At 41.1% G+C, this 26,386-nt stretch overlaps 1 protein-coding gene across 3 annotated transcripts in view; it reads left to right on the top strand.

Annotated features, from left to right (window-relative positions):
• The window catches only part of LOC149775212 (sodium-dependent dopamine transporter-like), a 178,817-nt gene that overhangs the window by 17,014 nt on the left and 135,417 nt on the right, over positions 1 to 26,386 (top strand). Inside the window, exon 1 of one of the 3 annotated variants that reach the window (XM_089943048.1) lies at positions 6,711 to 6,980. The exons of the other annotated variants lie outside the window; for them this stretch is intronic. The gene's annotated coding sequence lies outside the window, so the exon portion shown is untranslated. Of the gene's footprint in view, positions 1 to 6,710; positions 6,981 to 26,386 lie in introns of those variants that run through there. 3 annotated transcript variants of the gene reach the window in all.

Genomic DNA, 26,386 nt, shown 5'->3' with positions numbered 1-26,386 from the left:
TAACATTTTAATCTGTAGAAATCAGAAATGACGTGCCCTTTCTTTTTATAATAGATACGCGTAGGAAGAGATAAGGATTACTGATCAGTCTTATCAGATGCTTGATTTCTAAAGCTTGTGACGGATTGAAATTCTGGGATGTTTCGTATGAGACTGATATGAATTTTAACCAACCACTGCTGAGAGGAAGACTTACTGACAAATTAAATTTTATTAGTCAAGAAATAATCATCAGGTGTGCGAGCAGCATTTTCCAAAGTATCTATCAACGTTTGCTTATCAAACTAAGTTGCACTTCTTGAACTCTTCATTCAACAAAAGCTGTGTGATGTTATTGTAATAGTTAGCAGCCTTCTTTTCTGAACATCAACTATCGTTGTCCAGTTTCTTTTCTGGAATTTCTAAATCCCTGTCAATACGCCTCACGTACAAACTCAGAATCCTTCAAGATATCCCTTAACAACATCAAAATGTAATCTATTTAATAGCATGCAATGTCAATGTTGTTGTTTTTTTTTTTTTTTTTTTTTTTTTTTTTGGGGGGGGTAGTATACATGTGGGATGCAATTTACTCCCTTCTGGTAGCAAAATACTTCCAGTGATATGTACTGTAGTTCTGTAGCAAGAGAGTTGTAATGTTTACAGCAGATTGAGGTCAGAAAGCTATTTGTTTGATTTTTTGTGCTGAAGGGAAGTATTCCTTATCATAGCTTCATTTCTATTAGCACAGTGCTGTGTCTATATAATTGAAGACCAGATCGTCTTTTGTATTAATTGTCTTGTTACTCTTTGCTAGTTCTTTATCAAAGAAGAATGATACACAAATGCCAATACATGATTACTTTGAATGTCACGGAAATAACTATTAAACGGTGTGGTTCTTTTAAGCTATATTCCGAGATTTCATCTTCGTGAGTAAAACCACAAGTAAGCGACTAGCCAAAGGGTCCAAAATTCGTGACACTGAAACTTGAGAGAGTGAGATTTCCTCGATATAAATGGAAATATATTTGAAAAGTAAACAGAGCTGGAAAGGACATAGACAGATGCAAGGCTAATCGCAATAATGCTTTCCGGAATTTTGTGGCGTTTCCGACAGGCTTCTGTCGTTAGCCATATCATTTTAATGAGATCATAATTATATATTGGCAGAATTTCAACGACAGCCTGAAATGTGTCCGGAATTTCTTGACCCTTTCCTTTTCAGTAAAACTTACCCTGTTCGCGTGTCATCGTACTAGCATCTTTACTCTTCTCCCCATATCTGTAAAAATGTTTGGGTCTCCCCATATTTATAAGTGTTTGTGTGAACATGAAAATCATATTTTTCCTACACAAATATTACCAAACTGAACATAACCCCAAAGACATGAATGCTGCAATTTATTAAATGGAGAAAAACATAAGATTTGTTTACTTAATTTAAGAAAATGGAGCAAGTGTCATGCGATAAATACAAATTAGCATATAGGTATATTAACGTAGATAGTACAGTAGTCAAATGGTAAACATGAAATTGATTCAAAATCCATGTTTTCAACAGCCTGTCAGATGCACGTTCATTAATGATGTAGTCGAAATATCTGCCAGAGCATGAAACCGTTCAATGCACTTAAAATCATTCAAAGAATTCCGGCATGCTAACAAAAACCAACCCCTATAACTCGATACCATTTTTTGTCACTATATCTTGACGGCCTGCAGGAAATCGTTTTGCGTTGATTGCGTCATACCACAAGAGTTTGTATGCGACTAGAATTAGGTTACACGCACTTTTCCATTTCTTTAGGAGTTGGTCTGATCATAGCATTGATATTACACAATATAGAGCTTACTTAGCCCTAGAAACGAAATAACGCTCAAAAATGAAAAGAACAACAATAATAACAAAAAATGTCGTATTACACCATGTTCGATGAGAAACACTTCAAATTACATCTCTCATATGACATACTTTTCGCATATGACATGCTTGTATCATATGACATACTTGTGTCATTCGACATACTTGTATCATTTGACATACTTGCATAATATGACATGATTGTATCATATGGTATGTTTGTATCATTTGATATGTTTGTATCATATGACATGCTTGCATCATATGATATGCTTGTATCATAATGACATACTTGTATCATATGACATGCTTGTAAATTATGATGTGTTTGTATCATATGACATACTTGTATCATATGACATGCTGGTATCATATGACATACTTGCATAATATAACATGCTTGTATCATATAACAAACATGCATCATATGACAGAATTATGACATACTTGTATCATATCACATGCTTTTATCATAATACATATTGTATTCTATCACATGCTTGCATACTATGACATGCTTGTATGATATGGCATACTTGTCATCATATTTGAAATGGGATTTTGCATAAACAAGTGGAATGCCATGTGAAAGAACTGATTATCTACATTGATCTCCCATGCCACAAATATCTCATACAGAAGAATCACAAGCTTAACAAAAAGGATCGCTACCCCATGCCCCAAAAATCTCCTACATAAAAAGCCTAAGTTGGTCCTAAAGGATCAATTACCCATGTCCAACAAATATTATACAGAAGCACAGGGCCGCAAACAGGATTTGTGGGCCCTAGGGCAACCCATTATCTCCAAGATGCTATTTGCCGTTCCTAAGTACATGTTGGACGGTTACGAGTCTCGATTTGCTATTTGCATGTTGGACGGTTACGAATCTCCTATACATATACTGTACAAAATAGCTTTTCATTTTTTTAAATATCATTCAGAAATTATAATCGTGAGCATTGCAGCTGGAGACACTGATAAGAACGAATGCTGCGCTGATCAAGATTACAACCAACGTGGAAGTATATGGTTACACAGGGGAATCAGGTTAATCGTGAGAAAAGTCTGAAACATGTTATTAAAAACGCTGTGATCGTTCCGAATGAATATGTGTGAAAGCCAGAGTGAGCTAACTAATTAATACTGGGCATCTGACTTTTCTTTACACACAACTTTAAGATGCTTAAAAGAAAAAGAAACAAAAACTCGAAAGTTTCTTTGAAATATCCATCTATCATTCCTTTACTCACTCACTCACTCACTCACACACTCACTCATTCACTCAATTAATCAATCTGTCAGTTGGTAGTAATTTAAAGAAGTTCCTTACGATACTCGTTAAGCATCAAACATGTCATCATATGACATATTCAAACTGTAAAATGAGGGATGCACGTTTATGACATCATATGACTTTATAAAAATAAAATGAGTGATGAAAGTTTATGACACCATATGACATGATCAAACTGTAAAATGAGTGATGAAAGTTTATGACACCATATGACATGATCAAACTGTAAAATGAGTGATGAAAGTTTATGACACCATATGACATGATCAAACTGTAAAATGAGTGATGAAAGTTTATGACACCATATGACATGATCAAACTGTAAAATGAGTGATGAAAGTTTATGACACCATATGACATGATCAAACTGTAGAATGAGTGATGAAAGTTTGACATAATATGACATGATCAAACTGTAGAATGAGTGATGAAAGTTTATGACACCATATGACATGATCAAACTGTAGAATGAGTGATGAAAGTTTGACATAATATGACATGATCAAACTGTAGAATGAGGGATCAGATGTATGTATAGCAGTATAATAATCAATTTTTAAATCAGTTTGATATAATAGAACGAAAGCATGGTTCAAAAGCTTTCGTCGAAGGAACTTTTAAGATATAATAGTGCCTTCCTAGTAGTTCTGACAATACTATCTAAACATTCGGATCAGAAAGTGAATATTCGAATAGAAAATTGTTATTCGAATCGGCATCATTTTGTAAAAGGGACAAGACAAATACAAACTGTGCAACAATGAATTCGTTTAAAGTGAACAAATTCAATCCTGCGAAATCACGTACAACTCTGACTAACAGTGCAATCATAATAGCAGAATTCCAAATAGTCACATTGCTCATACATCGCCATTTATATTGATGATTCTCTTGAAAAGATCAAATGAACGCTGGCAGGTCGATGAAGAATATGTTTTATAACAGTGACTATGTCAGCGCTAGCAAAGTCTTAAGTATCAATCCGGTAAATGTGTAAACTATTGTCTTTGTCATACTGTCCGGAACAGTCGTAGCCAATATCGCAAATCATTATTAGCCCCCTCCCCCAATTGTAACTCGGAAAGTTAACTCCAATATGATTTATTTTTTAGTCTTTTACTCAGGTTTTGAAGCCATTCTACAGCTATGGAATTACCAACATACATAGTCTGACGCAATCCTTTTCATTTCTTTTATAGTAGTTTGTGATGCAGATTTCAGCTGAGTATCATTTAGATTTATATGGACCAGGTGACATGATTTGGTTGGGGTGGAGAGTTTGCTGTGGCAAACAACAACAAAAACAAAGCTCACTGCTCTGGTTTTGCTGTGCATTTGGTTCAAAACTTTGACTACATTTTACTTTGTGCAGGGATTAATTTTAATTTTCTAAAGTAACTCAACGGTTTGTTGGGAATCCATTTTTACCCATGAAACCGAATGGTCTTCTCCAGACTTTACTGAGGCAAGGAACTAGTTCCCATGTACCTGGCGTTGGTAATGGCTGCATTAAATACTATTTGCAAAAGTCCCGTTCACGCCTTGTGCGTATAAAATAAGGTGATTACATGTGTATGGGTTTCTAACAATTATTTATCAGGTTTGAATGTGAGATTCTTACGGATTAACTGATAATCCAAATATGGTGGGGGGAGGTTGTGCATGCGATTTTCTTGGCAAGCAGGGTTGTTTTGTTGATGGTGGCGGTGGTTTATTTATTGCAAGATAATATTTTTGTTAACAACTATGATGGACAGAATTAGTCATTTTACATTTAGTTTGAATCTTCAAAACAATGTACTCAAGACCCCTAAAGTGTTGGATGACTTAGTTCACAGTGTATTTAATACAGCTTGACTCCGTGGGGTCAATGAAGGCCAAAAGCAGAGAAAGAAAAGAGTATTGATTTGATACATTTATTAATAATGGCCAATGTTCGAATCCTGTTAGGATACATTCAACGAATATTCAAGACTGGTACTCGTTGCAGCTATATATCCCAGGTAGCATAAGTTATGCGATCATCTTCATTGACTTTGGTTGCTTTATAACGTCTCCAATCGACATTAACGGACAACAGCCCATGTTTTTATTTAGCTGCAATCTGCCTCAGCTTTAACGTCTGTATGACGTCAAGATGTAAATTCCTATATTGTCGCCATCAGTCGAAGCTGTATAGAGCCCGAATAGATAGTGGTGTCGACCGCGCAAACACAAGCTGTATGTTCTCTGTGAAGAGATGAGCCGGATTAATCAAAATCTCTCTCTCTCTCTCTCTCTCTCTCAATGAAATGTAGTTAGGTAATACTTTAAAAACTAGGCGCTCATAATAAAGGGTTTACTGTTAGGACAGGTCAGGATAATGTGACTGGGTGGGACATCATTCTGCTCGTCTGCGGCATGATGCTCCTGGGCTAAACATCACTATAAACTGCCACACTGCAGACATTGTAGTGATGTGACTGAATTCACACACACACACACACACACACACACACACACACACACTACTTTAAAAACATATAACGTTCAGCATATTCGATATTTGAAAACGTTATGATACATTTTATATGGCACATGCACAGTAACACGGAAGTGACATCGGTTAAAAAAATATCTCGTGGCCACGAGATGGTAAGTCCTGACCGCGAGATCGCAGTTGTTTTTTTGTTGTTGTATATTTTTTTAATTTTTATTTCAACTGTTGTCCCTTCCATGCTTCCGTACACATGCTATTTCAAATTTAGGAAAATATTATTGTAGATTTATATTAGAAAATATCTGGCTATCACAGAATAAAGCAATACAATTACATTAATATTCTACATGTAGTGAATCACACAAGAAGTCAATATTTACCGTACGTGCGCTCTACAGAATCATGACAACACTCCTGTGCATTTCTTACATGCGCAATTTCCCTACAATCAGAATTGATATTAAAGTATTCAACCGTAGATGAAACATCATTTCCAGCACGATTAAATATCCTACTAAAAGTCGAGCTGAAAATAATTTTTGTTTTTGTCTAGTTTAAATGACTTCGAAGCTTAATACAAGAAAATATTTTAACATACTTTCATTCAGAAATGAGTAACATTTTTCAGTCTTTATTGTTCTTCTTGTATCTATTCAGTCAATAAATATTGGTGATACACATGACGTATATGGTCTCCAAATAACACGGATATCAAGGATTCGTTCGCGTATAATTTCTTCTACAGGTTAGTTTATAATGTTTATGCGTGACAAGTGCCATTGACATAGAATTTCTTTTGGTACGGCCATTTCTTTATCTATAACAGCAGGTGAATGAGATTTTTAAACACTACAGAACCAGCTATTCTGAAAACTGTTAATGACATAGCGTTTTCTTTGCGCGTGATCACAGGCAGCTCCAGATCTGCCGTGTAGCTGAGCGATTTTCTCGACATTTTAGTATACTTTCTTTCCCACGACGGCTTAGATCAAAACATGAAATAAGATCGCTAATTTGTGACTATAATGTTATTTGACCATGTTAGAATAGAATTTTCTTCTAATAGCAGTAGTGTCTAGATGGCGCAAATCCATCAATTACATGTTATTGCTAATACTGAACTCCGATTACGAGTCTTATACCGTTTCAGCAGCTTGCCCGCAGGCGGAAAAAATCGCCAGCTAGATGGGTAGACGGTATCTTTTAATTAACTTTGTTGGGCACTTTATTCTTAAGTGCCAAACCGTGTATCAGATCATTAGTTTAGTACTATAGCACTTTATTGCCGGCTAATTTACATCTTGTTTAATAAGTGTACATCGGAATATATCCAGGAGTTTAATGCCCGTTGGGTTCTGAAGGTAAGTATATATTAATATGATTTGATGCATGTTGAAAAATATTTATGTCAATAAGCGTACAAAAAATGAAAATATATCGCAATACACAAAGCCTGACATGTTGGACACATTTTGATTTTTGGCTTGGTTGTCATTGGTTCTATTTCAATGTGTGTGTGTGTGTGTGTGTGTGTGTGTGTGTGTGTGAGAGAGAGAGAGAGAGAGAGAGTATCGGCGTACGACAGAAAATTAGAATTTCCTTAAAATGAGATTATTCTTACAATTGTATATCGGTGCTCGACTGCCCCTATATAAAGCAGATTAATGTTTTTACACTAGGGCTGAAGATTATCAACTATCATGTTTCATGGGAAGATTTGCAGATTTTAAGCAAAGTCAGGGTTCATTAAAATGTTAATTCTATTTGCCTTTATTGTGATGACAGGCCTCAGACCCAGCTCCTACATGCCAGCCTGGAAATCTGGGTCCGATTTGAGATAATTATGGAACTCTCGTCTAATATTACCGTATATAACTGCTTAAAAATCATGAAACTAACGCTACTATATACAGTCGTAGCTTTCATTTTACTGAGAAGTATTTATGTAATAACTTGTACACACACGTTACAGAATAACTTGGACGGTAACACCTTCCCCCTTGAGAAAAACCTATATTTTTTAACAAAATTATAGGGATAGGAAAGTTTGACAAATCACAATTTGCCGGTATTATATCTTGATTTACCATATTCCATGGAATTTAAAAGCTTTAGCATCGTTCTAACAATTATAGTCGTATCAAATAGAACGAATTTTATCCCACTTACAATGTAAGCATTGAGATAAATCAAGATGGATTTGCTTATCCCATGTATAACATTTTGTACAAGATCCATAACAAGGTACGTTAGAGTGACTAGATATCAAACTGATTTACATCAAAAATAACTTTACTACCTCCGCAGTATAAACAATTCGGCTAACACACACAACATCAAGGACCTTTACCTGGATAATTCCAAGAGGAATACACACTAAAACACAGAATCTTATAATGTTGTACGTGACAACCCATCTGTAACGGCATTATCTGCTCCCGTCTCTTTGTTCTGTGAACTCGCATGACTGCAGAAACGGGAACAATCTTAAAAGCCTCTGATTTTTTCATTTGCTTTTGGTTACCCAAGGTCAGCGGGTTATGGTCAGATTCCACACTGAATGGAACGTAGGACAAGTAGTCGTGAATAGATTAAATCGTCAATTCTACTGGAAGGCAAGTAGTAAGGTGGGGTACATTAGCGTCAATGGGAATTAGCATTACAGAGACCCCTGGGTCAGATTAGCGTCAAGGGAAATTTAACATGGAGAAAAATCGTGGGTCAGATTAGCGTCAAGGGAAATTAACATGGAGATAAATCGTGGGACGGTTTAGCGTCAAAGGAATTTAAACAGGGTGGGACTTTATAGCGTCAAGGGAAATTGAACATGGGATTTTTTTTTTTTTTAAAAATTTTTTTAAAAAAGGGGTAGGCAATGGAAAGGCTATCTCTTTTCGAGAAATATGGCTGGCCCTGAAAAGGGCCTTTGGGTTTTCTTCTTCTTCTTCTGCTTCTAGTTTCTTCTTTTTCTCCACCAAGTTCTTATTTTATCTCCAACACTCTTTCTCTTCTTTTCTTTCTTTTTTTCCTCCTGCTCTTCTTTCTTCTTCTCTTCCTCCTCTTCTTTCTTCCTCTTTTCATTTTCTTCTTCTTTTTCAATTTTTTCATTCCATGCTCTCATCCTTATCCTTTCCTCTTCATCCTCCTTCTCCTCCTTTATTTCTTTCAACAGATCACTGATGATTACCTTCATTTTTCGTAAATTGTTTATCTCCATCTTCACTCGATGGGGACTATAAGAATAGTGATCCTCGTTTAGGTTAACCAACATTTGCTCTATCATTCCTAAATTGTCGAGGACGTTTTGCAATTTTTCCATTTTGTCCATTTGGTTAGAAGCCATCTTCTTTTTTTATTCTTTGCAGAATGGTTTGAACGACGAATACTGTGGGTTCTTATACGAAAAGCGCGGACGTGAAGGAAAACATCCCCCTACTTTTTCATTTCATATAACAAAACCCAAACTATACTCTCCACATACGCTAAGAACAATAAACAAATCGATAATCTACTATTCACACAATCGTACGTGAGCGGGTACAAACACAAACACACAAACACAAACACACAAACACATACGCTAAGAAACAATAAACAAATCCATAATCTACTATCCACACAATCGTACGTGAGCGGTTACAAAACCCAAACTATACTCTCCACATACGCTAAGAACAATAAACAAATCCATAATCTACTATTCACACAATCGTACGTGAGCGGGTACAAACACAAACACACAAACACAAACACACAAACACATACGCTAAGAAACAATAAACAAATCCATAATCTACTATCCACACAATCGTACGTGAGCGGGTACAAACACAAACACACAAACACAAACACACAAACACATACGCTAAGAAACAATAAACAAATCCATAATCTACTATCCACACAATCGTACGTGAGCGGTTACAAAACCCAAACTATACTCTCCACATACGCTAAGAACAATAAACAAATCCATAGTCTACTATTCACACAATCGTACGTGAGCGGGTACAAACACAAACACACAAACACAAACACACAAACACATACGCTAAGAAACAATAAACAAATCCATAATCTACTATCCACACAATCGTACGTGAGCGGTTACAAAACCCAAACTATACTCTCCACATACGCTAAGAACAATAAACAAATCCATAATCTATTATTCACACAATCGTACGTGAGCGGGTACAAACACAAACACACAATCGTACGTGAGCGGTTACAAAACCCAAACTATACTCTCCACATACGCTAAGAACAATAAACAAATCCATAATCTACTATCCACACAATCGTACGTAAGCGCTTACAGAACCCTAACTATACTCTTCACCTACGCTAAGAAACAATAAAGAAACCCATAATCTACTATTCCCACAAACATACCTTAGCTCTTACAAGCACCAACACACAAACACATACCCTCACACTATCTTAAAAAAGAGTTAGTGTTTATAATCACACTACTCTACCTACACACATTGGCAAATCGATCGTTATTTCTTTTCTAGAGTATTGGGTAGCCACTGAACAAGGAATGCATGAAATTGTTGACGGGAGCTACTGCTTCATCGTCTATAGCACCTCCAGTCTTATCTAGAATTTTGACTTTCAGGTACAAGTAACTGCTATTCAGATCGATGTAATCTTCGGGCTGTCCTTTGATTTCAAACTCGATGGGAGCGGAATCGGTCAGTGAGGAGACGGGGTGAAATTCCACCCACTGGGATTCTTGCATCGTCATCATCGTGGGGGGCATGGCAAACAGATCCAGTTCCGTCTTGGAACAAGCGCAAGATTCTCGGTGCATCATTTTTTTTGTCTCTTTTCTCAGTAATCGAAAACGTCTAAGTCTCGAACGGTTCTTCTTTTCTTGGCCTTTCTCGCTTGAAGTCTGGTGAACGGGTGTTTTCTTCGTCGTCTCTTTCTGCCTTGTCCTTGCTGAATGCCTGACTCGGTAGCGTGCAGGGCATTTATAGGTGTTTCTCGGTGACCCAAAATGTCTTTGCCCGTTTGCAGCAAGACATTTTTGCCTGCCCTCATGAAGGCTTCTTTAGGGTTTTGTTTGTCGATGATGACATTTTGGAGAAATTCTTTGCCTTGCGTCAGTGCCGCATCTTTCAAGGCGTGCAATCCGCGTGTCACCATCGGTTTCAACACCGGGGCCACCGAACGAAAGGCCGATTTTAACATATCTCCTAAACCGTGTCCTCGCTGTCGAGCAACCCCTCGGTACACTGGATACATGACTTACGAATCGTGTGAAAACCGTTTTCGAAAATGGAGTTTCACCGTGACTTTTCCTTTGGTGAATGGAATATTTTGTCCCAAATCTCCTTTTATAGTAATGTTGACCGTGTCCAAATACGACTTACTGACAGGCAAATAGTGAGGATGTACAAATTCGCGGTGGACGTGGTAAGTGTTTCCACCTTCCTCGTCAGTGTTCGTGGCAGAATCCACTTTGAAAGGAATGACACGCAGTAACGGTACGGAGGTGTGTCCCACCACGTTATACTCCACCACATCGGAGTACACAAACATCAAATTCAGTCCATGGTTCAGTTCTACCGGGGCACGAAATAACTTGCTAAAAGACTCGTTGTCGTAAACGACGGGTAATTCGCTTTTCTTCATCATGCTCATTCTCAGGTTCATGTCTCCGCCCAACATGTCATACAATTCAGGACAAAATAAAATGGACAGGATTTTACTCCGTTCAAATTTCATCAAGAAGCGACGAGCTGTTTTGTGGTACTCCATGGTGACACTTTTGTTAACATGCTCCAAAGCTTTCAGAAACACGGCATTAAACCTGGAGGCTATGGTGCTGACCAAATGTTGACCACTAAAATAATAGCCTGGGGAAATGAACAAGTGATAGGTGGTGTACTTTTGTGTACGGGTTTTCTTGTCATATTTGACATTGCTATCCATCCACTGTTGCAATTGTTCGTCATGAACTTCCACATCAAAAAAATTTTGATTGGGAAGGACATTGAGGACTTGGGTCGGGTGAATCATTTCTACTAAAGCCACTTCCCAATGGGCTTCGTGATCTAACGGGATGGCTTGAGGTAATTTGGCCGTGTAACAGCACAACGTGTTCTTGGGAAACACCTCCATGGAACTGTCACTGGGTAAGGTTAAGTAAAATTGGTTTTGGTGACTCATAATTCCAGAGTTCTGTGGCTGTCCGAGGGGTTAGTGGACGTCAGAGGCGTGTCTCCGCCCAAAATGGGGTTCTGGTTGTGGTTGGAGTGGTGACTGGCACTGGCACTGGACACAAGGTTCCCGTGGTTCCCGTTCGAGGTGAATTTCAGGGAGGGATTAGGAAGCAGGTAACCGATGCAACTGCTCAATAAAATGGTCCACAATTGTTTGTCTCCTTGTTGCAAACTCAAATTGGCGATGGCTGCCCCGATGACACAATACACCACGAAGATTTGGCAGAAAAAGACGATTTGCGTTTTAGGCACACGTTCTCCACACCACACCCACAAGGGTTGTTTTTGTAAATCTTGCACAGAAGAACTAGGTGAAGGAGGAGTGGTCGACGTAGCTGCGTCTGCTGTGTGAAAGGGCATGATGGTCACTTCTTTTTATAGTCGATGACTTGCGAAACGTCGATCCAAGAATCAAAACTGGGTGGATATCCTTTCCAACGTACTTTGACTTCTTTGACACGTCGTTTGCCCACTTTACGGGTTCTGCGTTCGAGAATGCTTTCGATGTCGTACACGTCGTCTTCTTTTTTGGTGACACGTTGTAACTCGGGCAAATAAAACGTTCCTTTGAGCACTTCTCCGTTCATGTCTTCCAATTTATAGACGGCAGGATGACGGCCATGCACTCGTCCAGTGACGCGAAACAATTCGGTCGTCCAGTTAGGTAAGTAACCTTTGTCGAAAGTGCGTTTGGTTTTGCCAATGCGCACCCAATCTCCTACGGCCAACATTCCACTTTTCTCGGGGACAGCCCTCGTCGGGGACGTACCAAACAGACGCTCAAACACCAACACTTCGTTGTCGGGAGTCACGTCTTGCGGGGCACGTCCGATGCTTCGATGGTAAGATTGGTTGTACGCTTGCACCAGGTGCGGTAAGATGTCGATGTACTTCAGAGTGTGGTGATGCGTAAAATATTTCCACATGCGTTCTTTCAAACTGCGTTGAAAACGTTCCACGATGCTGGCTTTGGTTTCGGGATTCTCGGTGGTAAAAAAAATGAATGTCACGTTTCTTTAATTCTTTTTGGAAAGCTTGGTTCAGAAATGCAGTGCCTTTGTCCGTTTGCCATCGAAGAGGGTGACGACCGCTTTGTTTCAACACCCGTTGCAGGGCTCGCACTAACTCGCTGCTCGATTTGGAAGTCAAGGGCACGACCCAGGCAAATTTGGAAAAGACGTCGATGACACAAAACAAATATTTGTAGCCACGATTGTAGCTGGCCAAATGAGAGACATCGGCTAAATCGGCTTGCCATTGATGATCGATGCCTTCCACTCGGGTGCGACTTCTGGCAAACTTGCGTCGAATGGGTTTGTGTAAAGTGTAGGTAGCTTGTTCTTGTAACCATCGTTGCACTTGAGGTAAACGGAGACTTTTCAGGCGAGTTTTGGCAGCACGATACAATTTTTGAACTCCTGCGTAACCTGCAGGATGGGAGGGATCGTAGTAAATGCTGGCTAAGACTTTTTCCATTTTTTTTGTGTTGGTTGGTGTGTTAATAAGACACCTCCTCTTGGAGGATGCTACTCTTTTTCTCTTGGGGTATTTTCTTGGATTGCAATGCTTTGCGTGTGCGGCCAGCAATAGGTGTCGAAGAGGAGAAGGATATCTGAGCGGGGGATATCGGTTCTTGTTTCACTTCTGTCTTCACTTCTGTCTTCACTTTCTTTTTCTCTTGTGAGGAAGAAGGGGGGGGGGCCATCATCTTTTTAATCCATCCAATTCTGGAGGTAGGTGGTGTTGTTAACTTGCGTACTTTTTCTGGTGGAGTTTGAAACCCTTCCTCTTCTTCTCCTTTTTCTGTCTTGGTCACGGGTACTGGTGGTACTGGTACTGGTACTGGTGATGGTGCTGGACTTTTCATCAAGGTCTTAAAATCTTTCAGAGTGGGTAGAGCTGTTTCGTCTAAAGCTTTCTGGTGAAAGAGTTGCAGTCGTTGCAAGAGTTGACCGTACTTTTGCGATTTTTCTGTTTCGGACAAATCTTGGCGATCCATCAAGGACTGCAGTTCGTGTTGTAACTGGGACATCTCGCTCAAATGGGGATTGGGAGGTAAATGCGGGGTGTGTTGTTCTTGCCACCGATGGTATTCCATCCATCGTTTGTAAGGCACTAAAGCTAGTTTTCGTCCTTCCATGGGGTTGTCAGGGGTCGATTCTGAGATCTTGGAACTTCCGAGGCCTTTTTATCTTGCTCCCACCAGTCCTCCCAACATGGTTCCCAAGACTCCTTTCAGTATGGGGCCTAACAAGAGAGGTAAAATACCTCCACGTTGCACTAACATCTTCTTTTTTTGACGAATGGGAATTTTCTTTTGAACCATTTGGCGAAGAACGTGACGATGTTTGCCTAAGCATTGTTTCTGGTGTTTGGACAAAGGGATCGTGCCTTTCAAAACGTTCAAACAACATTCGCACACGGTATCGATGACCTCTTTGGAGGCTGTTTGAATGAGTTTTTTTCGTAGGGGTGGAGAAGCTTTGGACAGGACAGATAACATGTCCCCATGTTTGGCTAAACGTGGTGGCAGTCCTTTCCTTTTCTTTCCTTGGGGTTTTCTGGAGGGTGACATCTTTGAGTCTTCAGGAGCACCAAAAAACACTGATACCCGACTTGGTCACAGGCCTTTTTTATACTGGAACGCGTCGCCACTGATTGTCTTTACGTCGTATTAGTTTGAGGACAGGCATGACACGTCGTGCAGGGGTACGTAACGGACTAAATCGAGCCAGTTCTTGCTTGGACAAATCCAGTAAACTTTGTAACATGCCCGATCTTTCTTGATCTTTGATTTTGGGAGAAGGTACTTTGTGAGCAGCAGCCACTGCCACTAAATTGGAAGGTCCTGCCACTGGGGAAGTTCTTTTGGGGGTCATCAACGGAGAAGTTCTTGGTGTGATCAACGTCTCCAAGTACTCTTCAGTTCTGGGTGTCATTAACGGAGAAGTGGACAAACGTGAAGCTGCCGGAGACGCAGTCACCGCTGTGGCAGGTCGTGGTTTGCAAGTGTAAGGTTGCGTCTTGGCCGAAGTGCCTCTCTTGCGACTAGTTTTCTGTGGACTTTTCTTTTTCTGGGGGGTTCTTTTCTTTTTGCGGGGTGGTGTCTGGTAAGAGGAGGGTCCTGCCACTGGAGAAGTTCTCCTTGGGGACCTGGTCTTTTTCTTCTTGGGGCTTCGTTGGACTTTTGTCTTGGGTATAACTTTGGGGGCATTAGGATCCCATCTTAAGAGTGAGCGAATGATGACCCCTCCTAGAGTACCGCTCCCTCCAGGTTTCAAAATGATTTGTTTTTTGGTTTGAGTGTCGATGCGGGGATCGGCCAGTTGGACCAAGGCGACTTTGTTTCGATCGAAAAAGCGTTTGGTTTGATGAGGAATCTGAATGATTCCTTGGAGTAATTGACGTGCCGTCACCGTGAACCATCGTAAGACTTCTTTGAGACTACCTTCTAAGACACGAGCTCGTGTTTGTGGATCTTTTTCTCGACTGATGCCATACAAGGCACGAATCAATTTGACGGGAAGATGCGACTGAAGGGACGTCATGTTCGCACTGAGAGTGAGACAGACGAAAAAGGGTCTGAGGTTTTTATAGATTTTTTCATGGGGAGTGAAATGAAGTCGAGGACGGAGACGTGTACAGGACAGGCCCTCCGTCTTGGCACCAGTGGTGAAACAAGTGGGTACGAAATCGCAAATCCTCGGGGGTCGTAGGTTTCAAATCGACGAGTAAATAGGCGTGTGGAGTTTGAGTGGCATCGTCGTACGCCTGAGTCAGCCAAGGCGTTCCTAACTGTTTGGCTAAGACTTGCACTTGCGATTTATCTCGAGGGCTTTTAAACAAGACCACGTAATGCGCATTGAGACTGATGGTGCGATGGGCTTTACTTTGTTGAAACAAATTTTGGGTGATGTAAACGACACTGGCATTACGGTGATGCCCTTTGCGCGTGAACCACAGTTTAATTTCTTCTTCGTCTTTTCCTAACATGTCGTCAAAAATGACCAAATGGGTTAGACGGGAGTCAGAGACGATGCCATCGTCTTCTTTAGGAATGCCTTCCACAAACACGATGGAATCGCCTTGACTTTCTCGCAAGAGGCTGTACGCCGATTGCCACTCTTTGTAACACCACACGATTCGTTGAGGGGGTCGATCGATCAAATGATGTTTATGTTCGATCAAACGTTTGACGAATTCGGTTTTGCCTGAACCGCTAGGTCCAGCAATGAGCATGTTAAAGGGATGGCGAAGATACAAAGCCTCCCAACTGGCACGATCTAAGTGTTCGTCGATGACTTTGACAGTAGAGGAAGAGGGAGCAGAGACAGCAGAGGTAGCCATGGTGTGAGAAATGTCACTTGTGACACGAAAAACAAACAAGACAAGAGTTTATATACTTTTTCAGAACACGTTTATTGAATGTTTTTTTCAAACATGAATACGAAAGACAAAAATACATAAAAGCCAAAGGCTTAAGTACAAGAATAAAAGGCACATGATAACCATGAACGTGGAATAAACACAAGTGTCTGTACAACATGTTTTGGGTAAAGTTCTAACCAGTTCTATAGTAGGGGGTAAGGTCACACAAGTGTCCTCCCGAAATGGTCTTTCAGGCCTGTCCACGACAGTCCCGTCCTGGGTGACGGGTTCTTCTGGCACCGTCACTAACACGGGTTGAAAAGTAACTTTTTTCCTTGAATAACTCTCGTGCATACTGGGCCACCTCTTGGGTCCAAGCCAAACCAATCTGGTTTCTTCTTCGTCAACGACATGGTAAGTTACTTCAATGAACAATGAACTATCGATCTTGCCTAGGGTTCCTTTTTATATACAGACCAATACCGACGTGACCGTACGGTAAGGTGAAGTGATTGGGAAGTCGCACTCGCCTTTTGTATACAATTTGATAGACTTTTTCCAAGGGTCGACTGACGATGTGGTGAGTGGGTAAACGTACAATCTTGTTCGGTTGATAAGTGGTCACTTTAAAGTTTCCATCCTCTCTCGATTGCAAGGCTTCTTTCAATACCCCAAAGTTGACCACTCGACTGGTACGATGATTCAGAGTCAGTCCTTTCACTTTGCACGTCGTGTGCACTTCTCCTTGTTTGTCCCGGTATTCGTAGCCGTAATTTTTGGGGCCACCACTGACGAAACTTAGAATCTTGTCGTCGGGATGCTCGTCTGTCCAGGCTCCTAAACGGTCTCCTTCGATGTCAGGGTGCTGTTGAATCGGGTGATGGATGTAAATGCAACTGTCCGTGTCAAAGTACAGGACGCGTTCTTCTAACAGTTCTAAAGCTTCGTACAATTTTAAGCGAGCATGAGCTGTCACGTAAGCCGCAATGATGACATTTCCAAAGGGGTCGTCTTGTACAAAGTCCAGATCTTCTTCGTAATTGACCAAGATCAAATCCTCTCGAACGACGTCTACGTGTTTCATGTATTTGGTTTTGTCGTGAATCATCTGGAAGTAGCGGGAAGGTTCTGTCAAATATTCCGTCTTGGGTAAACACGGTCGTTGTGCCATTTTACCCCACAAGCAATTTAACATCACTTTGGCAAACGATCGCCTGCCTTCGTTTTTTTCGATGTGGTCTAAAGAGATGCCTTCTTGTTCGTAGTATTTCTCTTTGAATTGTATTTGGTCTTCGGGAGTGTGACACCAGGAAGGATAGCCGCTGGCTTCTTGTTTCAGTTTCAAAAAGGCATCCACGTAGTCGGCGAAAATGCCTTTCTGAGTAGGGTCACCCTTGTGGTACTGTTGTGTCTTGGGAAAGTGGCAAATTTCGTACACTTCTAACAGTTGGTATCCCATGTCCAGAGCTTTGAACAATTCCACGCTGACCCAGGTTCCCGTCAATGCACGTTCTTCCTGGCTGTGATGGCAAGGTTGGTCCTGGTTGCACGTTTCGGCACAAGTACGGCACAATGGAAACATCAGTTTGCCTTGACAATGGTGAGGTAAGACGGGATGGTATAGGTTCGTTGGAGGCAAAACTTTACACTTGATCAAGCCTTCGTATTGTCGAATGTTTTTCAGGTCGATGTGTTCCGTCAACAATTGCGGGTGCCCTACAGGAAAGCGACAATATTTGCACACGTAGGGATACAGCGAACACACGTCCAAGTATTTGATTTCTTCTCCTTTCTCTTCGTCGGCTTGGTACAGCAAACAGGTGGCATTGGTCCTTCCTCCGTACAAACTATCCCTCGGGTTCAGCGGGTCCATGAACTGGTAACTTTCCACGAGACGTTTAAACTCGGGATCGGTTTTCAAACGGTGATCGTACTCGTGTTCCCACATTTCCACCACTTGGTATCCTTGCTGTTCTAACTTTAGGCGTCGCTGACAAGTGTCCTGGTACAAGTCTTCCATGGTTCGTTGCAAAAACTGATTTTTAGTGCCAGGGTCAGGGAACAGACGGGACATCCGTGAAATAAGCAACCGTTAAACTCGTACACGATCTTGGGGTTTTCTAAGTCCCAGCCATCGACCGAATACGTTCCGATGGTCTTTTCGCCTCCTCCGTTGCATGCTGAATCCATTTGTCTTCCTTGTCGCACAAGTAATGTAACCAACGTAGGGCTTTGACCGAGTATTGACGCTTGACATAGTGGGTCGTTTGAGGACTGATGACAGCCACGGTGTTTTCAGGCATGAATCGTTGTCGGTACACTAAGGAACACGCTTTGGCAATGGTGCAAGCTTCTTTCAAAGGATCGACACCTCCGTGTTCCATGAACAGTTCTCGAAATTTTCCACAGCAACGCCGTAAAATGTCCACGTCGGAACGACAATACTTTAACATTTCTTCCTGAAAGTCGAAGGGGTCAGAGGCATGAGCCTGGTACCAAGCGTAGAAAGCTTCTCGTTGTTCGGTACGCATGTTGTCGGGGTCGTAATAGTGAGCCTCAGGCAAATGGGGTAGAACGGCATGTTGATTGGCTTCCGTATTGAAAAAGTGTGGAAAGTACCCTTTAGCCATTTCTGTCATTCCAAACGTTTTAGGCAATCGACTCAAAGGCATGGCCAAGTAACTCATCGAATCTTTAAACTGTACTTGTCCCACTTGCATGAAAATGATTTTGGCTCCGTTCAAAGTCACTTTAGGACGTTCGGTGCCTTGTTCCGTATAGTATCTGAGAAGAAACTGTCCATCGTATCCGGAGAAATTGTGAGCCATCACCGTGGCATGACGATGACAATCTCCGTAACGTTCGATGTCCTCTTGGCTCCACGTCTTGTCGATGGGGTCTAAGACCCATCGGGCAAAATCGGCTAACGTGTTTGGTCCCCGAAAGATTTTTTCACGTCCTCCAGGAATCTTGCTGCAGTGAGGGCAATGACTGAAGATAGGTTCTTGAATGCACTTCTCGCACGCTCGATGAGCCACGCAGAAATTAGGAATGTGAATGCCGGTCTCTTGCATGCATTCGAAATCGAAAAAGATGAAATTGCCTTTCTTCTTGTGACCGTCCTCTTTCTCTGGTGGGGGTTGGTAATTTTGCACGTAGCATTGGTGTTCCAAGTCCACGATGTGGTGACAAATGTGACATTTTTTCTTTCCTCGACATACGTGTGCCTTGGCATTATTGGTAAGTATGCCTTGTCCACAGGTAGGGCACAATCTCAGGAGTTGACAAGCACATTTCTTCTGTGAACGTTGTGTTTTCAGATGTTGTTGGTAACAGGTAGGAGTGACAAACGTGCGCAAACAAGTCGAACAAGGCACTGGTTCTTCGCTCAGACAGGGTGGAGAGGCCAAACATCCTGGGCATTTCATTCCACAATGCTTGTGTTGCTCTCGATTGTTATAACCATAGTCACATTTCTCACAATAATAACTGTATCCCAGGAATCCAGTGATACTGGTAATGGTATCGAAATGGTCATCGTGATGATAGACATGAATGTATTTTCCGTACTTAAAATCTTGCCCTCGAAACAACAGAGTTCCACGCATTTCTTGAGCGTGCACTTTCAAGGTGTAGCGTGGAGCTAGGGCATCTTGCAATTTTTGCATCTCAGGAATGCCACAGGGTGTGTCTTTGGACAGTCCGGCTTGTTGCAACAGGAGTTCTGCTTCATTTCGTTGTTTGGCTCGGTCGGATTGTTGAATAGTTTTCTAGGTTCTTTTCCATTCTACCGTGTCGTTCTTGTTGGCATAGGTTCGTCCCACCACGATGGTACGGGCTAAACACATCTGGTCTTGAGGGTTGTTAATTCGGACGAGACTCTTTTTGGTGTTGCGAAGGTCGTCCACCAATAACATCTTTTTGCATCCAGTTCCTTGAGGAGGAGAGACGTGGGCCATTTTCAGTGTGGCTTTACCATCGGTGATGTCAAAGTGGTCATTAGATTGTTGCACCTGTTGTATCTTGTCCATGACTTTGGAAGGGGTCAGTTCTGCGGGTCTGCTAAACTCGATCCAAACAGGGGATTTCAAACCGTCGTGATCTATGGATAGTGTCAAGCGATCGTCTTCTTTGGCTTGACATTGTCGCTTGAGTGCGGTGAGCAAAGAATCCCACATCTCGGTGATAAACCCTTCTGCTTTCTCTAAGGGTACGTCGGCCTTGAAATCTTTAAACTTCACCGTGTAGGTGTAAGCCGTCGTTCTAAATTTTCTAGAGGAGCGCTTTTCCGTCTCTCGAATGGAATAGTACTTTTCAGGGTTGACTAAGGGTGGTGAACTTGGTTTAGAGGGTTCTGATTCTGGTTCACTCATGTCCTCTTCAAAATCACTGGCATGAATTTGTGCCAAGATTTCAGCCCTGGTACGAGGCGATAAATCACGTTTCTGCCTCTTACTTTCTTCTTCTTCTTCTTTCTTCTCGAATGAATGGGATCGTTTCATCTTGAGTGCAAAACGTCAAATGACTCAAGTTTAAACACCATAGACTAATTTATAGTCTTGGCAAACCAGCGTATATAAAAAGGGTGTGTGTCTTGTCCTTTCACTATTCATTTCACTCTCAAGCCGAGCACAACGATGGAAGAGACTACCCAGATGGAACGTTTCGTCAGAGCTTTGCGAGGGGTCATTAGAAAATTCTCTTCAGACCAGCCGACGGACTACTCTCCTTCCTTTCGAGATAAAAGTCAAGATACTTGCTATATCTGTCAGAAGAAAGGGCATTGGTCTTCAGAGTGTCCAAACCGTCAAAAAAGAAAAAAAAACAGGGGCTAAAAAAGACAAAAGTCAAGATACCTGTTATTATTGTAAAGAAAAAGGACATTGGTCTCCAGATTGCCCAAAAAAGAAACAAGAGGAGTCAGAAGAAAAGAAGGATTCTTCAGAAGAAGAGAGGGATTCTTCGGAAGAAGAGAGGGATTCTTCGAAAGAAGAGAGGGATTCTTCAGAGGAAGAAAGAAGACAATTCTATTTAAAAGAGGCAAAGAAACAGGAGAAGAAAAGAAGAAGGGAATAAAATGAGGAAAAAACGGTGAAGAAATTCAAAAAACAGAGAGACTAAATAATGAGAAAGAAGAAGTGTACGAACTTTTTAAAGTGTTCTGTGGTGAATTGTGAATTGGATTGTAAAAAATGGATAAAAGAATACATGAATGATATAAGGTAAGTGTCTTTGAGTTCTGATTTTAAAATAAGAAGCTACACTCAAGCACTCATACACAGACACGTACTATAAGGGTAAAATGGGTGGGTTTTTTTTTCAGTTATTGGCAAATTGAAATTGTATTTCTTTTCGAGAAATGTGGGTGGCCCTGAAAAGGGCCTTTTTTCTTGATGGTGTAGGAGTGAGTTTAACCAATCAACTTTAACTGCCTTAAGCCTTTGCCACGGCCAAGGCCTACTTCTGATGATTGGGTTGAAATCACTAAGGGTGGTAGGACAGGCTTAGTCACAGGGTTGGCGTGTTTAGCTCGGGAAGGTCGTATTCTCTTCGGTCGTGATAAAGAAGTCTGATACATTTGTTTCAGACTTCTTAACTCCGCTAAAATGTCCAACAGTACCGTAGCCGTTTGATTTTCACCCTCTTGTTTCTTTGCTGCTACTTCTTCTTGCTGTTGTTGCTGTTGTTTTTTTTCTTACCTCTTCTTGTTGCTGTTGCTGTTGCTGTAGGAGAAAAGCTTGTTCCGCTTCCTTTTGTCGTTGCATAAATTTCTCCAATTCTTCTTTCTGTCTCTGTCTAAAATTCTCCACTTGCGGTAATGAAGAAGGTAACGAAGGTTCCGGAACAAATTCTTGCGAGGTAAGAAAATCCACAAAATCCCAATGTACCTCTTCTGAAAGTAAGTCCGGGTTCCCTTGGGCGGTCTTCCCTGCTGGTGCACCCCAATGGATCGTTTTCTGAGTTTCCGTCATGTTGAATCACTGTCGCATAGATTGACTGCACACAAGCGCTAGTGAATCTATATAGACCAACTGACGTCACAGACTGCTCTCTTCGGATTGGATGCGAGCTGACTGAATTTTGTAACGCGTGTTCGGATTGGTGAATGAACTCAATCCGTTTCAATCCTACCTCTGCCTATAAATAAGCGCAGTTCAGTGCATTGATTCACTTGTTCTCGTCGCTTCAAGATGTGGACCGATGTGCAATCTTCTACGCTTGTGTCTTCCATGATGTTTAGGACGGACATGCTCATGTATGTCAGGTCCAAGTGGACTGTTGTTGATAGGACAGATACTAGTCAATGGATGAGGAGAGTTTACATAGAAAGACAAGGATGTCTCAAGAGGGTACTTGTGTATGGACCGGCAGTTAGAAGGAGTTTAAGAAGAAGAAGAAGATGTGACAGATGGCATCTATGTTAATATTAATATTAACATAAACCCAAAGGCCCTTTTCAGGGCCAGCCATATTTCTCGAAAAGAGATAGCCTTTCCATTGCCTACCCCTTTTTTAAAAAAATTTAAAAAAAAAAAATCCCATGTTCAATTTCCCTTGACGCTATAAAGTCCCACCCTGTTTAAATTCCTTTGACGCTAAACCGTCCCACGATTTTTCTCCATGTTAATTTCCCTTGACGCTAATCTGACCCACGATTTTTCTCCATGTTAAATTTCCCTTGACGCTAATCTGACCCAGGGGTCTCTGTAATGCTAATTCCCATTGACACTAATGTACCCCACCTTACTACTAAGGCATTTTTTCCTCAATTGTGTAATGATTCTAATCCTTGGGTAATAGTCGGCGGCCAAGAAATGCCACTGGATATTTATACTTAGTGTCATCGTATTGGTTCAAGACAATTGCAATGCTCACATCACTTGCGTCCGTTTGCAATACAAATGGGCGCTCAAGGAGCATGATGCAACATCACGTAACGTTAAGAAGTATGATGCAACATCACGTAACTTCAGTTTTCAGTGCATGATAGATTATACTTGGCGAAGAACTCGGCAGTAACCACCCACCCAAAAGAAGCCGCTGACACGTTCTATCACATATTCACTTTGGTCGAACCGAAAATCGAACCCAAGCGGACGACAGGTATCTTTGCAAGCATTCTTCAAGTCATTATATGACTTAATTACATTCCCATATATAAAAACACCTTTTAGTTTTCCCTTCTTTGTTCTGCTAGCCATGTTGTAGCCGAGTGGTCTAAGGCGCTCACCTTCACAGATCACTCACATCTCATCTCTGTCCGCGTGGGTTCCAGTCTCGGCTCCACCAACATGGATATGTGAGAAAGCTTGCCAGAAGCTTCTATAGGATGGGGCTTCTTTCTGAGTTCTTCGCCTTTCACTGAAAACTGGCGTCAAACCAAGAAAAACTATTTTGTCATGTTACAAAGTGGTAGTCAACAGCTCAGCAAAATTCCTGTTTAATGCTGAAAGATGTGTTATAGCTCGCCATTCGCTGAAAGGATCGACTGTCTTTCTTTGTTGTCGGGAGTGAGAAGTCAGCCAGAGTTTTCACTTTGGCGTTGTCCGGCTTCATTTGTCCTGTACAGACAATGTTACCTATGAAAACTAAGGTCTGATTTCCAATAGTAGATTTGGAACGTTTGACTTTGAAGGCTTTTCTCGCAAACTCTCGAAGACTTATCTTAGATCTAGAAGATGCTCATCCATGCTTTCGCTGTAAATGTTGATGTCGTCAATGAATGATGCAACATTACGTAACCTGGACAGCAGGAAGTCCATCATGTGTGAAAATGTGGCATACTGAAAGGAAATTCGGTCTCGCGAAATTTGATGTAATTTAACTTCGGTTGACAGGGGTATCTGCCGAAAGCCTTCTGTCATGTCCAGCTTGATAATGTATATAGCGTTTCCGAACTTCAAAAGAGTTTCTCTTTTCTTGGAGTAGGATGGACACCAGAAAGCGTAATGGTGTTAGATTCCCAGTAATCAATGCAAAGTTATAGATTTCCATCTATTTTTAAGCAAGTATATTTGGTAAACTTAACGGGTTTGTGCATGGCCTTATCAATCGTCGCTGCACCATTTCGTCCAGTATACAGTAGTTTCATTTCAACTCTTTGCACGGGGGATACCATTTCTACAACATGGGTGTTTCCGTTATTGTTCTAGTCTCCTTAGTAATCAAGTTGATTTCATCTGCTTTGAATGTTAGCACGGACTCATATCATAGTTTTCGTTCCGGGTGTTGCAGTTTTCCTCTTACGCCTTCCACTCAATCTGCATGAGTCAGGTCCAAAGTTAACAAAAGGCATCAATGCATCATTTGTATGAGATAACGGGATGTCAATTCTGCCTTCGCCATCAACTTCGCCGCCACATGCAATTGCTTTTACAGTGCAGCTACTTGTACTGATGCAATTGATTAACCAGTCCTCGCATATCACCAACGATGATTTTGTGATTAACGACACAACAAGACCCGTTCCTGTGAACATTCGTCTTTGACGACTCTAGTGGAAGCCCCACCATGACTAAATTCCCGTTGGTAGCATTCTTTTCTTACCATGAGTTACCTTGATTTCTTTTACTATCTCGCTAACATCGGTCAATTGCTGATGAATTTTAAACATTTTCTACAACCAGCCTCAATGACAAATCCTCAAATGTTATTACATTCTTAGGAAGCTGCACTTGCTCTCTCACTGACCAACCCAAGAACAACTCAAACGCAAACGTGTGGTACCGTTTTGCAGCAAAACAGGGCAGCATCACATTTCACTCTCGACTACCTTTAGAACACATATGTTTCTAGACAGCTTTGGGCGTGCCATTACGTCTGTAAAATTTCCCATTCAATTGTATCCTGTAAGTAGATCAATGTTCAGTATTTAGTAGATCCGTTGGAGAAATCAGTGACAATAACCTTTGGTATACTAGCATATCCAAGAACCCATCGAGGACGTGGTCACTGTTTTCGCCGCAATGTCTTTCAATCTAATTTTTCTTACGGATGACGAATACCTTCGTCATCGATGGTTTGTATATATGTATTCCCGGCCTTTTTGCGCTCGAGCCGGCCGACGATGTCCATTCCAATCTTAACAAAAGACATAGATACACCACGGGTGTTTTCTCATTGCGGGTTCTCCTTGCCGTCCTTTGACAAATATCACAGGTCTTACAATGTCTATTAATGACGCCAAGCATGCCTGGGCAGTAAAATGATGATGTAATTCCTTTCTTCGTTTTAACTCATCCTGGAAGACAAATGTATATAACGTATGAGCTCAACAATCCTTTTTCGCAATTGCTTCTGCAATGCAAAGTGGATTCCATAGTTTTCTCCATTTGATGGCTCAGGCCTTTTTATTTGCAATTCTATTTTACCAAAAGAATTCACGGTCATTCCGTTTTTTTTTAAAAAAAAATCTTTTGATTATAAGCCTTATACAACTGTATAATCTACAAGTCACTATTTTCAGCCTCAGCTTAACAACTATTGTTGTCCTCGTCTCCTCAGGATTAATGTTGATCCGAAATTAACATTGTAAGACACAAAAGTCGTCCAGTTCGTGGAATCAGACTCCCACATTCATTAAATTTAGTTTTCTTATTTCCTTCAGCTTCCTTCTTCAGAGTCCCTGCTTGGCTTCTTATTACTGGAATAGCCTTTGTTCTGTGTAGATTATCCATACCCGGCATTGCTTATGCTGTTGTGTCAGATACCAGTAAGACCTTGACATGACCCATGTAGTATGACGTGTCTAATTTCACAATGGCTAATTCGCCTGAAACCGCTACATAGTGGCAACGTGACGGGTTAGACCCTGCCCTTCGAGATTACATGACTTAACGACCAGGTCTTCAGCTATTTTGTATCATCTCTGAGCCTGAATCATATATGAACAGTACTTCTCGTTTTTTACTGGTCCAAAAAATGTATTAACATTTGATTAATTGTATTTTGATAAGGTAGGTTGCCTAATTCCTTTCCTTTAGAGAACAATAAAGACCTCGGCTATTTCACTATATATGATGAGGACTAATTTCTTCGAATGCGCTTTTTCTGGATGGAGAGCTTCGAGGAAGGAACTAAGCGTGAGTACGTTCCAGTGGGCTTTTTGTTTCAAACAACTCTTGGTAGGCATTGATAATTTCTTGCCGTACGTCCAGAGCGAG

The sequence above is a fragment of the Sinohyriopsis cumingii genome, chromosome 19 (assembly GCF_028554795.1).
Source record: "Sinohyriopsis cumingii isolate HCF-2022 chromosome 19, ASM2855479v2, whole genome shotgun sequence".
Taxonomy (NCBI): domain Eukaryota; kingdom Metazoa; phylum Mollusca; class Bivalvia; order Unionida; family Unionidae; genus Sinohyriopsis; species Sinohyriopsis cumingii.
The sequence above is the reverse complement of the archived record's forward strand: the minus strand, read 5'-3'. Positions and strand labels throughout refer to the sequence as shown.